At 47.2% G+C, this 13,180-nt stretch overlaps 1 protein-coding gene across 5 annotated transcripts in view; it reads left to right on the top strand.

Moving 5' to 3' along the window:
- The window catches only part of KLHL18 (kelch like family member 18), a 65,694-nt gene that overhangs the window by 505 nt on the left and 52,009 nt on the right, over positions 1-13,180 (top strand). The window lies entirely within an intron of this gene.

Raw genomic sequence — 13,180 nt, 5'->3', positions numbered from 1 at the left:
CATTTCTTTGTGCCTTTCGAAGTTAGCAGTGTTATAGAGGCGGAGGCTTTTCCTTAGGAGTCATTGCTTGCTCTTGATTGTTAGATTGCTACCTGGTCTCTTACGAGCTTTTAAAGTCGGATCCGGAAACCTTTTGAAGTGGGCAGCTGCTCTGCCCCACACTGGGAGGCATACCACCGCCACCACCACAAAGGTCACAGAAAATGGACTGATGGGCTGCGTGGGGAGCGGGATCTCTTAACCACCTGTTCCCTACCGGCATTCTGGGCGCAGGAGCCAGCCTTCCTCCTGTGTTTTGCATCCAGTCCTGCTGGAGAGCATGCTGGGCTGCTCCTTGGCCCCGCTGCTGAGCCATGTGGAGCCCTCCAGGCAGGGAGCTGGGGAGATGCTGCTGCAAGCCCAGTTCCCTGTTGTGCTTTGGCTGGAAGGCTGTCAGCATCTGTGGAGGACCTCGTTTCAAAACAAAACAATGCTATGACAGAGCCCTTTTTGCTCTTCTTATTTTTTGCAGGAAATAAGAAAGCTTTTAAGGAAGCTTTTTTACTTCCACATATTTATTTGAGTCAGACCTCTGGAGGCAGTAGAGTAGAATGGTTAAGAGTGTGGTTTTGGAGATTGAAGGATTTGGATTAAAATTGGGCAAGTTACTTAATTTCTTTCTCTAAGCATCAGTTTTCCAAATGTGAAAATAGGGGTGATTCCTAATTCTCAGTATTAGTGTGAGGATCAAATGAGAACATTGTGGTATTCTTTGCATCATGCCTGGCATAAGTTTTTCATCACTCTAAACCCCTCCTGAAGGGGATTAGTTTTCCAGAAGAGGAGTGAAGTGGCCTGAGAGGGGGAAGGATCTTTAGTGGAGAACCAAGGAATTCGAGAAAATGAGCTGGACTAGAGGAGGCAGAGGAACTAAATATAAATGAGAGACTTTTGTCCACCATGATTTCATGGTACAAGATGTCAAGGCTACTAGAGATTTGTAAGGAGAAGAATGATCTGGTTGTGGTAGTAACGTTTGGGGTGAGTAGAGACTGGTGAAAAGCAGTAAAAGGGGAGAATTTTTGGTTTAAGATTTAGCCTGCACTAACCATTGTCACCCCAATAAATTGACTAATGATAATAATAAAGATTTAGCCTGAAAGGGTGAGCCGGGGAAAGCTTGTAAGATACAGAGAAGCAAAAAAAGGCATGATAAGAGTGGGATGGCCACAGATACTTCTGCAAAAATTAAAGCAGTGCATTTTTCCTCTGCATTTAATGCAAATACAGACTATAGCAACCCTTTAGCATAAGAATGCTTGTATTATGATTTTTCCATTGAAATGCCTTTTGTTCATTCAAAAGGACAAGTAAATTATCAGATGGAGTTCCAGATAAGTAAATTATCAGAGGTAGTTCCAACCAAGAGTGTCAGTCTAAATTGCTGTATTAGTTTCAAGGATCTGGGACATAAAGACCAGTATAAAGGCACAGGCTAGAGCTGGACAGGACCGTAGAGAGCACCTGCTTCATTCGTTTTCTAAGTATTCTGTAGAGCCAGAGACCTAGCTCAGTGGCAGTGTGATGGTGGGTGCCAGGGAGAGGCCAAGCAAACCAGGCTCTGCCCCATTTCCCTCCTCTTCACTAGTGCTGCTCTGTGAAATCTGTTTTGGTCTCTCTTTCAGGATAGCGTCTTTCCTGAAACTTCTGGTGACTCCAGATTGTCTTCCAAATACATTGAAAAAGTCGGAAGCTTTTTGGTGTGGGTTTATGGACTAGTGGGCCTCCCTGTAGGCCAATGGTTCTCAAACTTTAGTGGGCATTAGAATCACCTGGTGGCCTTTTTACTGGTTGTTGGGCCTCACCCCAGAATTTCTTATTCAGTAGATCTGGCATGAGCTGGAGAATTTGCTTTTCTGACACGTTCTTTGGTGATGCTACTCCTAGTCTGCCTAGATCAGTGGTTCTCAACCTGTGGGTCGCCACCCCTTTGGGGGTCGAATGACCCTTTCACAGGGGTCGCCTAAGACCATCGGAAAACAAAAAGATATTTACATGACGATTCATAACAGTAGCAAAATTACAGTTATAGAGTAGCAACGAAAATAATTTTATGGTTGGGGGTCACCACAACATGAGGAACTGTGTTAAGGGGTCGCGGCCTTAGGAAGGTTGAGAACCGCCGGTCTAGATGGAATAAGCCTTGCTGTTATTCTAGGAGCCTCATGGTGGGAGGAGACTGGGGGCTCTTGCCTCTGTGTGCAAACATTCACTTAATCCCCCTGGATGGGCCACTCCCTGTCTTCAGTGGCGCCCTGGTTACCCAAGTCTGGAGTCTCTAGTTTATCCTGTCCAGAGAGGAAACCGCCAGTCCTCTGTTGGGGCAGATGGAGCAGGTGCTTGCCTGGTGAGGGGAGTCGTCCTGCCTGTTTTCAGCCTTCCTTATGCTCACACACCCTAAGGAGAAACCTGTGTTGTCTCCAACAGTTGAGTTTTGGAGGAGGCTCTCCAGTGGCTTGCCATATGCAGCAGTCAGTATTCTCCAGCTAAGTCAGTCACTACTCTTTTGTCTGCTTTTCAAAATTTGGTAACATTTCTAATCTCTTTCAGCTTCTTTCTCCTTGGGAGCCTTGCTAGTCCCTGTCAGCCTGAGAGGTGGTACGCATAAAACAGACTCAAGCCTGAGTGCCTGGGTTTGAATCCTGGCTCTGCCATTTATTAGCTGTGAAAACTTGGGCAAGTTCCTTAAACACTGGTGATTCAGTTCCTTCATCTGTAAACTGGGGATCGTCACCTGCCTAATATGAGCGTTAAGGATTCCATCCGTGAATACACTTAAAACAGCCACGTGATAAATGCTCAGGAAGTAGGAGATTATGTAAGAATCATAACTTAATGGGGTTTCTAGAGGGAGTGGAGATAAATGCATATATGTTGAGCCTGCCATTTTGAATTTGTTTTAGCTTCTGATGAATTCTAGATGATTTTATCTAAACATAATGTTCATTGCCTGAAAAGAGTTTGCAAACTAGTGCTCTACCTCAGAGGCCTGCATTTTGCAGATAAGGACCCAAGCACAGACGAAGGGACTTGTCCAAGGTCACAGATTAAATTAGGCAGAGCTAGGATTAGAGAATAGAGACTAGTCCGTATTCCAGGTCAAGTATTCTTTCAAGCTTCTCCCATTGCCTCTTCTGTTACTGACAGTGACTGAACTGATTTCAGCTGCTCCCATGTGAATTAATCGGCCTTAGATCAGAAGATCGGTGAATTGTACTCCTCCTTAGTGACATGTCATTGTTTCTATCTTCTCGAGTTTTAGGGAGAGTATGAAAGTCCGCATTTAGCAGGCATGCCACTTTCTCAAAATTCACTGCCAACTCTTAAACCTTACTTAATTTTCTTTTTTTTAAATATCTAAAATTTGAATTCCTTGGGTACCTGTTGGATAATTAAGTAGAGGCATAACAGAAAAGGGTAATATATTGGATTTTTTTTAAAATCACATTCTATATCTATGGTGACTTGAACCTCTTTGAAAAATGAAAGTGATAAACCCTCTCCCTAGGAAAATGCACATACAGTAAAACCTTGGATTGTGAGTAAATTGGTTTGCAAGTGTTGCGCAAGACGAGCAAGCATTTCTAATACATTTTAACATGGTAAACGAGTGATGTCTTGCAATACAAGTAGTGTGTTTCCAAAACGAATTATGCTCGCAAACCAAGGTGTTACTGTGTTATAAAATATTCTACATATGTACAAAGTTTTGCATTCAGTCATGAGAGCATTTCCCCTGAAGCCCGTCTCTGGATCTTGGGTTATGAGTCCAACTGAGTAGTATTCTATCAGAAAAAGCCCATGGCCCTTCTCCTTGACAAATCATTTTATCTTAAAGGTTGGGAGGACAGTAGCACAAGGCTTCTTGGCAACCTATAACATAAGGCTTGGTCTGGGTAGAGAGGTTTGCGTCCATGGAGGCTGTCATCCCCTCTTCCCAACAGTCGGGTTCATCTCCTTCCCTCTGGGCTACCAGGAGCCCAGGGCCCAGGCCACATCTGTTAGGTTCATCTGGGTCCAGCAAGTTGGGCAGACTGCCCAGATTCAAGGGGTGTTCTTCACAACTTATTCATGAGATCTAGACCCACCAAATCCACATATTTAGATTCTCCCCTCCCCTCCCCCATTCCCTTCTTTTTGTTTATTGGTGAGAACAGAATGGGGCCACCAAACTGCATACTATATGCTCACCCACAAGCTTAGGAGAGAGGAGCCTGTCTGTCTCTCTCCCTCTCTCTCTCTCTCTCTCTCTCTCTCTCTCTCTCTCTCTCTCTCTCTCTCTCTCTGTTGTGCAACCACTAACAAATGGCTCTTCAAGATCTGGTGGCATCAGTCTTCCCAGCATTTTCCCAAGGCCCCTGCTTTTGAATACAGATCTGAGAATTTAGCCTCCCGAAGGAAATGTCTTTTTCATGGGTTTAAGGCATAGTATTAGAATATTTCCTTTTGACCCACCAAATCCAGGTACACAGTTTTCGCTGAAACTGGCTTCAGGAGCCACATGTTTGGGCCTGGAATCTTGCCTAATTTGTCACACTGATTTTGTGTTGAAAGTAGGTGGAGAAGGTTATCAGGAAGTGAAGTAAGGACTTGTTGATGCTTGCCATTTTTATGTTATGTGTAATGCAGTGAGCTCTACAGGTATAATTATAGAGCCAGAATAATCACCTTAAAAGGAGCCGTAGAGGTCCTGTAGCAAAGCCATTCCTTTTACACATGAAAAAACTTAATGATATTAAGAGATTGCCCAAGGCACAAAGCTATATTATCTGAGCTCCAACACAGCTGCTTGGTGGTGGAAGCCATGCTTTTATATCCTCTGTCGGATTACTCACCTGCCCTGCGATGGTGTGAAGCAAAGCAGGGAGCAAACACCAACTGCAGTGTCAGCTTTGAGCACAGAGAGCAGTGATGTGTATGTCCAGATGCAACCCCATCTCCTGCCTCAGGACAGAAGAAAGATGCAGGCTTTTTCTGCTAGTCTTCTGGACATATGAATTCTTGACTCTTGATTCTGATGTGACACTGTATTGGAAAATTTGTGTTTCTGAATATTGTTCCTTCCGGGGTTTTCTCCTGACTTTTTTTTTTTTTTTTTAAGATTTTTACTGGGGAATTGGGAGGATGGGAACAGTGCTAGGGAACCGGGGGAAGGGGAACACACAAGCTGCTGCCGTTTTGTTCTTCAGTCTAGTTGTGGAGGACGCCGCCCCACCGGCCCAAGTTGGCACCATCATTGCGCTCTTCCCAGGCGAGGCAGATCAGTCGCCGGCTTCTGGACGGCCGCTCACTGCGGCTGCTGGCCGTTCATGCTGGCTGCTGGCCACATACGGTAGCCCATGGCAACCCACTGCCACAGGGGCTGCAGCCTCTGCCGTCGCTGGCGACCCCACGGCAGCCCAGCTCCAGGTCGAGCTGCTGTTCAGCATCCTAGCTGTGGAGGGCAGTGTCACTGGCCCTCATATGTGGGATCCAAACCAATTCCCAACCATCGCACCACTCGGCTGGCCCTCTCCTGACTTTTTTCAGGTCACAGTGTTCATTGTCAGCCTTGCCCCTGCTTAACGAGCAGTTAGAACTGAGAGGAGGAATGGGCTCCTTGAGATATGAATTCATATTCATCAAAAAGCCAGGCTTGCTCTGTTTCTTCTTCAGATTATGTCGTGGGTAATGTTGTTAAATTTGAACACCAATTAGATGACCGTGAGAGCTTGATGCTGCCTGACATGTGGCTGGGGAAAGAGTTGGAGGTACCTTGGAAAGTCAGTTACCAGCCAAGCAGCATTCAGGGGGTTCACCTGAGACTTCTGGAACTTGGCCATCCGGCTGGGTGATTTAAGAAGCCTGTGTCTGGAGATGCTTCTTACTGCAGGTGGCTCCTTTATTATTTTGTACAAGACTCCATTGTTTGCCCCTTGGCCACTCCTGGTTCATCTTGTGGGCTGATTGATGCAAAAGGAGACCACATGGTTTTGCTAAAGGTGTGTTCTGAGCCCCTCCTAAATTACTAGCATGGCCCCTCCTTTCCTACTTTTGATTTGTTGAGTGTTGGCACTGCCATAGCCTCTTTGGTGTGGAACCAGACAGCTTCCCCACGGTTAGTTTAGGAAGGCCTTTTCACATCACCACTTGTTTCCAGTTGGGGCGAATGAACCAAGATGTGTGAACCAGGAGTTGGCAAGCATTTTCTGTAAAGAGCCAGATAGTAAATATTTTAGGATTTGTGAGTCGTACAGTTTCAGTTGCAACTACTCAAGTCTGTTGTAGCACCAAAGCAGCTGTACACAGTACATACACGAATGGGTATGGCTGTGTTCCAGTAACACTTTAATTTACAAAAACAGGCATGGGCCAAACCCACTGACTGTGGTTGGCTGACCCCTGTGGTATACTGATATGGCCTTTGTGAAGTTTAAGGCTTCTGGAGTAAGTTTATTTTGCTTTACTGTCCCAGTGTGTACGTCTGTGGTTTCAATATAGTATCTAGAAATTGGAGGCATCTCTTGTTAAAGAGTACAGATGAACCAGAAGTGAAAAACTTGTTTTTTTTCCAGGTCACTGCAGGTGATCATGGGACTATCCTGGTTGGTGACTGAATAAATGACATAGGAAAAGTCACTGTTAAATTTTGCATCTCATCTTTAAAGTCTTGTAGCTCTGCGGGAGCTGAAAGCAGACTATTTCCAAAGCATTAACTAGACACAATGCTGCCTTTCTCAGTTGAAGCTGAGGATGCTTAGCTGCTTGCAGAATGGCAGGCCAGAGGAGACTCTGATGGCTCCTGTGTCCCAGTGCACCTGACTGGCTGTGTTCAGGGCTGTGAACGTAAGGGCCAGAAATTGGGCCTTTGGCAGGCAAAGTAGATCAGTAATTCAAATATGGCTTAATAGTCTGGGCGGAATGTGCTGCGTATCTGATTAGAACACAAAATGCTTTCAAAAAATAAGCTCAAAGACAGGTGTCTGACTGAACACCTGTGTTCATAGCAGTGTTATTCATAGTAGCTAAAAGATGGAGGCAACTCAAGGGTGCATTGATGGTTGAATGGATAAACAAAATGTGGTACATTTTTCCCCCCATATATGCAATGAAATATTATTCAGCCTTAAAGAAGGAAGGAAATTCTGATACATACTACAATATGGATGAATCTTAAAGACATTATGCCAAGTGAAATAAGCCAACTGCAAAATGACAAATATTGTATGATTTCACTTAAATGAGGTAACTAGAGTTGTCCAGTTCGTACACACAGAAAGTAGAATGGTGATTGCTCGGGGGCTGGGGGAACAGGAATGGGTTACTGTTTCACGGGGACAGAGTTTCTGTTTGGGAAGATGAAAAGGTTCTGGAGATGGATGGTGGTGATGGTTGTACAGCAATGTGAATCTACTTATTACCGCTGAACTGTGCACTTAAAAGTGGTTAAAATGGTAAATTTTTTTTTAAGATTTTAAATGGGGATTTGGGGGATGAGAAAGCGCTGGGAAATTGGGGGAAGGGGAACAGACAAGTTGCTGTCCTTTTTGTTCTTCAGTCTAGTTGTGGAGGACGTTGCTTCACTGGCCCAAGTTGGCACCATCATTGCGCTCTTCCTAGGTGAGGCAGATCAGTCGCCGGCTTCTGGACGGCCGCTCACTGCGGCTGCTGGCCACTCACGCTGGCTGCTGGCTACACACGGTAGCCCATGGCAACCCACTGCAGCAGGGGCTGCAGCCTACGCAGTCACCAGGGACTCACTGGCAGCCCAGCTCCAGGTTGAGCTGTTGTTCAGCATCTTAGCTGTGGAGGGCAGTGTCACTGGCCCTCATATGTGGGAGTCGAACCGGGGCCCTCTGGTGTCCCAAGCCAGCTCTAACCCACTCACCACTCGGCCGTCCCTAAAATAGTAAATTTTATGTGATGTATATTTTACCACAATAAAAAAAAAGAGAGAGATAATCAGCTCAAGAAGATTTGTTACCGTGGGCAAGCAAGATTGTTTATAGTGCTGTGACTGTGGAGACACTAAAAACAGGATTTGTCTCTGTATCCAAACTCCTGATCAGAAGCATTTAATACTAAGAAGTAATCTTTCTTGTTCTGTAGCTTTTGTAGTATGCTGCCTCCGCATTTAAGAGCCAAATTTTATTTGCTGAGTCCTGTAGCTGCACTTAAAATGGTTACATAAAAGAAATCCACTTCTGGGCCGGCCGAGTGGCGCGATGGTTAAGAACTGGCTTGGGACGCCAGAGGGCCCCGGTTCGGATCCCACATATGAAGGCCAGTGACACTGCCCTCTACAGCTAAGATGCTGAACAACAGCTCAACCTGGAGCTGAGCTGCCGTGAGTTGCCAGCGATGGCGTAGGCTGCAGCCACTGCTGCAGTGGGTTGCCATGGGCTACCATGTGTAGCCGGCAGCCAGCGTGAGCGGCCAGCAGCCGCAGTGAGCGGCCGTCCAGAAGCCGGCGACTGATCTGCCTCGCCCGGGAAGAGTGCAATGATGGTGCCAACTTGGGCCAGTGAAGCAACGTCCTCCACAACTAGACTGAAGAACAAAATGACAGCAACTTGTCTGTTCCCCTTCCCCCAATTCCCCAGCACTGTTACCATTCCCCCAATTCTCAAATAATAAAAAAAAAATCTTTAAAAAAAAAAGGAATCCACTTCTAAGGGATACATATTTAAGTGATGCACAGGTCTTAAGCTTTTTTTGCTGTGCTGATTTGTGAAACTTAAATGTTGTGTAACCTTGACCGAGCTATCCTGAGGACTGGCAAATCACACTTGCTGGCATGTCTTCCACGTAGAGGTTTGTTGGCATCGTCTACAAATTACAAATGGCTTTCAAATCTGTATTTCTACCCCTTATTTTGCTCCTAAATACTAGAGCTGCATTTCAGTTTGTCCTGTTGATCCTTATACTCATTACATCTAAAATGAAGCCTCTTTTCCTTCTAAACCATCTCTTTTCTCTGTGTGAGGATGACATGCCACCCATCTAATCATGTCGGATTGCAACTCTGGACTTGGCTTTGGCTCGTCCTCTCTCTGTTTATATGTATTTTGTGGCAATCAAACAATAACAGTTACATAATTATTTATAGCGTAACTCCAAGAGCAGTGGCTGTGACTGAATTGTTTACTGAGGTGTTTACCTAATAGGTGCTCAGTAAACCACGATTCTAATTCAGACCCTCTTCACCTTTGACCTAAGCCAGGATTTCTTTAACTTTAGTAGCGTGCTGAGAGAATTTTTGCCCTTTAGGGAATGATCCTTGTGCAGCTAACGGATTATTTGTCTTCAGAATCAGCTCTGATCATGTCGTTCCGCTCTGAGTGGCTTCCCATTTCATTCTCATTCAACAGTGTGCTCAGCAGATATGCCAGTGCCTTCCATGTGCCAAATACTGTTCTAAGCGCTAGGGACCCAGCAGTAAGCACAGTAGGCAGACTGCCTCTGTGAGTGTGAGCCTACATTCCAATAAAAAGTAAATCGATATAAAATGTCCAGCTGATAAGTGCAATGAAGAAAAATAAAACGGGATAAGGGGACTGAGCGTGCTGTTTTTGTTAGAGTGACCAGAGCCAGCCTCTCTGAGTGGATCTGAGTGAAGTGAGGGAGTGGTGCACGAGCATATCTGAGGGAAGAGCATTCTAGAGCCCTGAGGCAGGAGCATACTTAGTATTTTGGGGAAACAGCAAGCAGCTGGTGTGATAAGAGTAGAGTGACCTGACAGAAAAGTGTAAGGAGCGAGGTCGGAGAGGTAGCCCCCTCAGGCCCAACATAGTTCCTTGCATGGTACAGTATGACTCAGTAAATCCTGGAAAGACTGAATGTATGAATGAAGCTCGAGAGTAGTTATTCACTTATTTATGAATGACAATCGGAACAGGGTGTTAGGGGTGTGGCTAAGAAAGGTAGGATGCATTTTCCATAGTTCATCCACAGAGCACAGGATTTCAGCTGCACCTTCCCCTGCTTCTCCTGTTCAGGACAGACGATGCTCATGGCAGAGCGGGGAAGACCAGTCCTGGCTTGTTCTTGAAGGAACTTCAGTTCTTTTGCGCCCCAGGAAAGTCGGCAGGGAGCGGGAAGTAGAGCAGAGCTGCTCAACTCTTGGGTTTTAAAGGCCCTCCTACCCGTGTTGGGTAAAGCTTGTCTTTTTTCCGCCATGTCCATAGGCTGTCACTAAGTCAGCAAGATGTGTAGGGAGAGCCAGGGAGCAGCGGGGTCAGGAGCGGCAGGCGGGGGCTGGTTTTCAGTAGGGTTCAGGGAAGGACTGCTGATTTACCTGAATCTCTGATTACTCTAAGCTGCTCATAGAAATCCGTCACTGCCATCTGTGGAGTAAGAGGGAGAAGCTTAAGGATGTCCTGTTGGTGCTGACCCCCCCTCCCAGGTGACTTTTCCAGGACTGCCAGCTGTGTTCATGAGAGTCAAGGTCCCTCAGAGTTGGCCCCTTCTCTGCTTTTCTCCCCGAGTTGTCCACAGCCTCCTGCTGGCTATCTCTTCATGTCCTGTGTTCCCCAACTTCTGGGCCTTTTTTTTTTTTTTAAGATCTTTTTATTGGGGAATTGGGGGATGGGAACAGACAAGTTGCTGTTGTTTTGTTCTTCAGTCTAGTTGTGGAGGACGCTGCTTCACTGGCCCAAGCTGGCACCATCATTGCGCTCTTCCCGGGTGAGGCAGATCAGTCGCCGGCTTCTGGATGGCCGCTCACTGCGGCTGCTGGCCGCTCACGCTGGCTGCTGGCTACACACGGTAGCCCATGGCAACCCACTGCAGCAGGGGCTGCAGCCTACGCCGTCGCTGGTGACTCACGGCAGCCCAGCTCCAGGTTGAGCTGTTGTTCAGCATCTTAGCTGTAGAGGGCAGTGTCACTGGCCCTCATATGTGGGATCTGAACTGGGGCCCTCTGGCGTCCCAAGCCAACTCTTAACCAACGCGCCACTCGGCCGGCCCTGGGCCTTTCTTTGCTCTAGTATTTTATCCCTTTGGCCTGGAGTATCCACTCACCTCTGCCAACAGAACCCTACCCATCCATGCTTCAAGGCTCATTTCGAATTTTTTTTTCCCAAAGGGAGAGAAATGGCCAAACATTCCTTCCTTTGTTCTAAGGCACTTTGCTTTGATGTCTGTTCAACACTGTCTTGTGGTCACGAGTTTGCACTCCTGCCTCCCTGCCAACCTGTATGTTCCTGTGAGGCCGCGCCCCACGCCACCCTCCTTCTTTTGCCCTGCTGCTGTCACAGCGGGCGCTTAGTGTGTAAAATCCCATCTCTCTGAAAACCGGCTTCTCAATTCCCTCCTGGTACAGCTAATCACTCCCTCTTCCGTTGTACCTTCGCCCCTCATTGCTTAGAATATTGTCATTGTCATTGTGCCAGTAGCATCAGCTTTGCCTGAGAGCCTGTCAGAAATGCAGACTCTCAGGCCCCCCTCAGACCTACTGAACTACGTAGAACTTGGTGACTTCCAGCCTGTGCACGTGAAGGTCTGAGAAGCGCACGAGAAGGTTTCCTCCCCACACCTACTGAAGAGTTTAGTTGTGCTTGAGTATTTTTCTCCCTGTTGAGGTGTCGAGCTCCCGAAGCATGTGAGGCATCTGTTACCCAGCACAGTTCTTGGCATGTGAGGTGCTCAGAAGTGCTTGCTGGATTACCCCAAAGGGCCCCGGCGTTATGCCTGCGATGCTTTTCAGTCACCGTGTCACTGACGTGCATTTAACTGTGCCTGGGGCTTCCCTAGGTGCGTGAGGAACCCTGTTATGTGTGGGAGTTGGCCCCTATCTTTGACATTTAAAGATTGGTGGGCGAGATAGATACCCATCAATTAATTGAGACAAGGCAGAGTGTGATAAATTCTGCAGCTGCACAGGTTTCACAGAGGCCTGAGGGAGCAGCACAGGAAAGGCAGTTATTTCCGGTTCAGAGGATTTGTGGTCGTTTCATGGAGGGGGTGGTGTCTGATGCAGAAGGAATAGGACTTGGACAGACACTGTGGGAAGAGGCGTTCCAGGCTGGGGAGAGCCTGTTTGGGGGTCCCGGCATGAGCGTGCACAGACAGGGTGTTTCCTGAGCGAGAAAGACATGGAGGAACAAGATGGGTGGTGCGACTGGGGAGGTGGGTGGGATGCAGACTGAACTCCTTCAGTTCTCATGGTGAGGAGTCGGGGCTGTGAGAAATGCCTGCAAGGCACTTGCTGTTGGTGCAGTTAGATGTTCAGTGGTTTCTGGGGGCTCTGCCCGCCTGTCTCCCTCTCCTCCTAGTGTACCTTCCTGGACACAAGTGGGAGGCTGGGCGGGTTTGGAAGACGGGGGCGGCCTGTATGTTTTATCCTGCTCTTTATATGGGTCCCGTAGTCCCAGGTCTTTTTTTAGTGCTAGATGGTCAGCCACTTCCTCTTTCACCCCCTTCTGGAGTCACTTACCCAGTGGGGCCCCCTAAGCAGAAAGACCCAAGCTCCATCAATAGAGGGTTTCAGACAGTGTGCTTTAAAATGCCACCAAAACCCAGCTGAACTCAGGATGTTTTATTATACGTGCTGTTTCCCAGCCCCATGGGTTTGTGAGGACTAATCATTTCTGCTTATGATGGGACAGACGAGTGTCCCTCTGCCCGCGTTCTGGGCTGGGGACAGGCCATCCAGCATTCAAGATGAAGGGACACACCCCTCTTCCTATGTGCTACCTTGTTAGAAACGCACCTGAACGAGGCAGCCTAGTGTGACGTTTCTCGTAGGGTTGGGAATGCACTGTTACCCTGGAAGTCAGGCCCTCCACTGACTGGCCCTAAGCCCCACCATCTTTTTCTTGAGCCTTTTACTTCCGCTAACTGCATTTTCAGAGAAGGTTGGAGAGTAAAACTCCTCATGCTTTTAGTCAAGGGCCAGTGCCTTCCTCCTACCAGCTCCACCAGCCCTGAACCAGAAGATCAAAGTTAAAAAGAAGAGGTGAAACTCACCAGAAATTTTGTTGTTTGTGTTTCAGATGAAGGACCGAGTTGCCTTTTAGATGAAGTAGGTTTTAGGATTCGCTGAGTGCACTTCAGAATGAGGCACTGTGTTAAGTGCTAGGTCACAACCTTTCCTTTCTGTGGGAAGAACATTCAGTCTGGGTGGGGAGACACCCCCTAGGGACAGTGTAATGCACGCTGT

Source organism: Hipposideros armiger, unplaced genomic scaffold (genome assembly GCF_001890085.2).
Source record: "Hipposideros armiger isolate ML-2016 unplaced genomic scaffold, ASM189008v1 scaffold_18, whole genome shotgun sequence".
Classification (NCBI taxonomy): domain Eukaryota; kingdom Metazoa; phylum Chordata; class Mammalia; order Chiroptera; family Hipposideridae; genus Hipposideros; species Hipposideros armiger.
The sequence above is the reverse complement of the archived record's forward strand: the minus strand, read 5'-3'. Positions and strand labels throughout refer to the sequence as shown.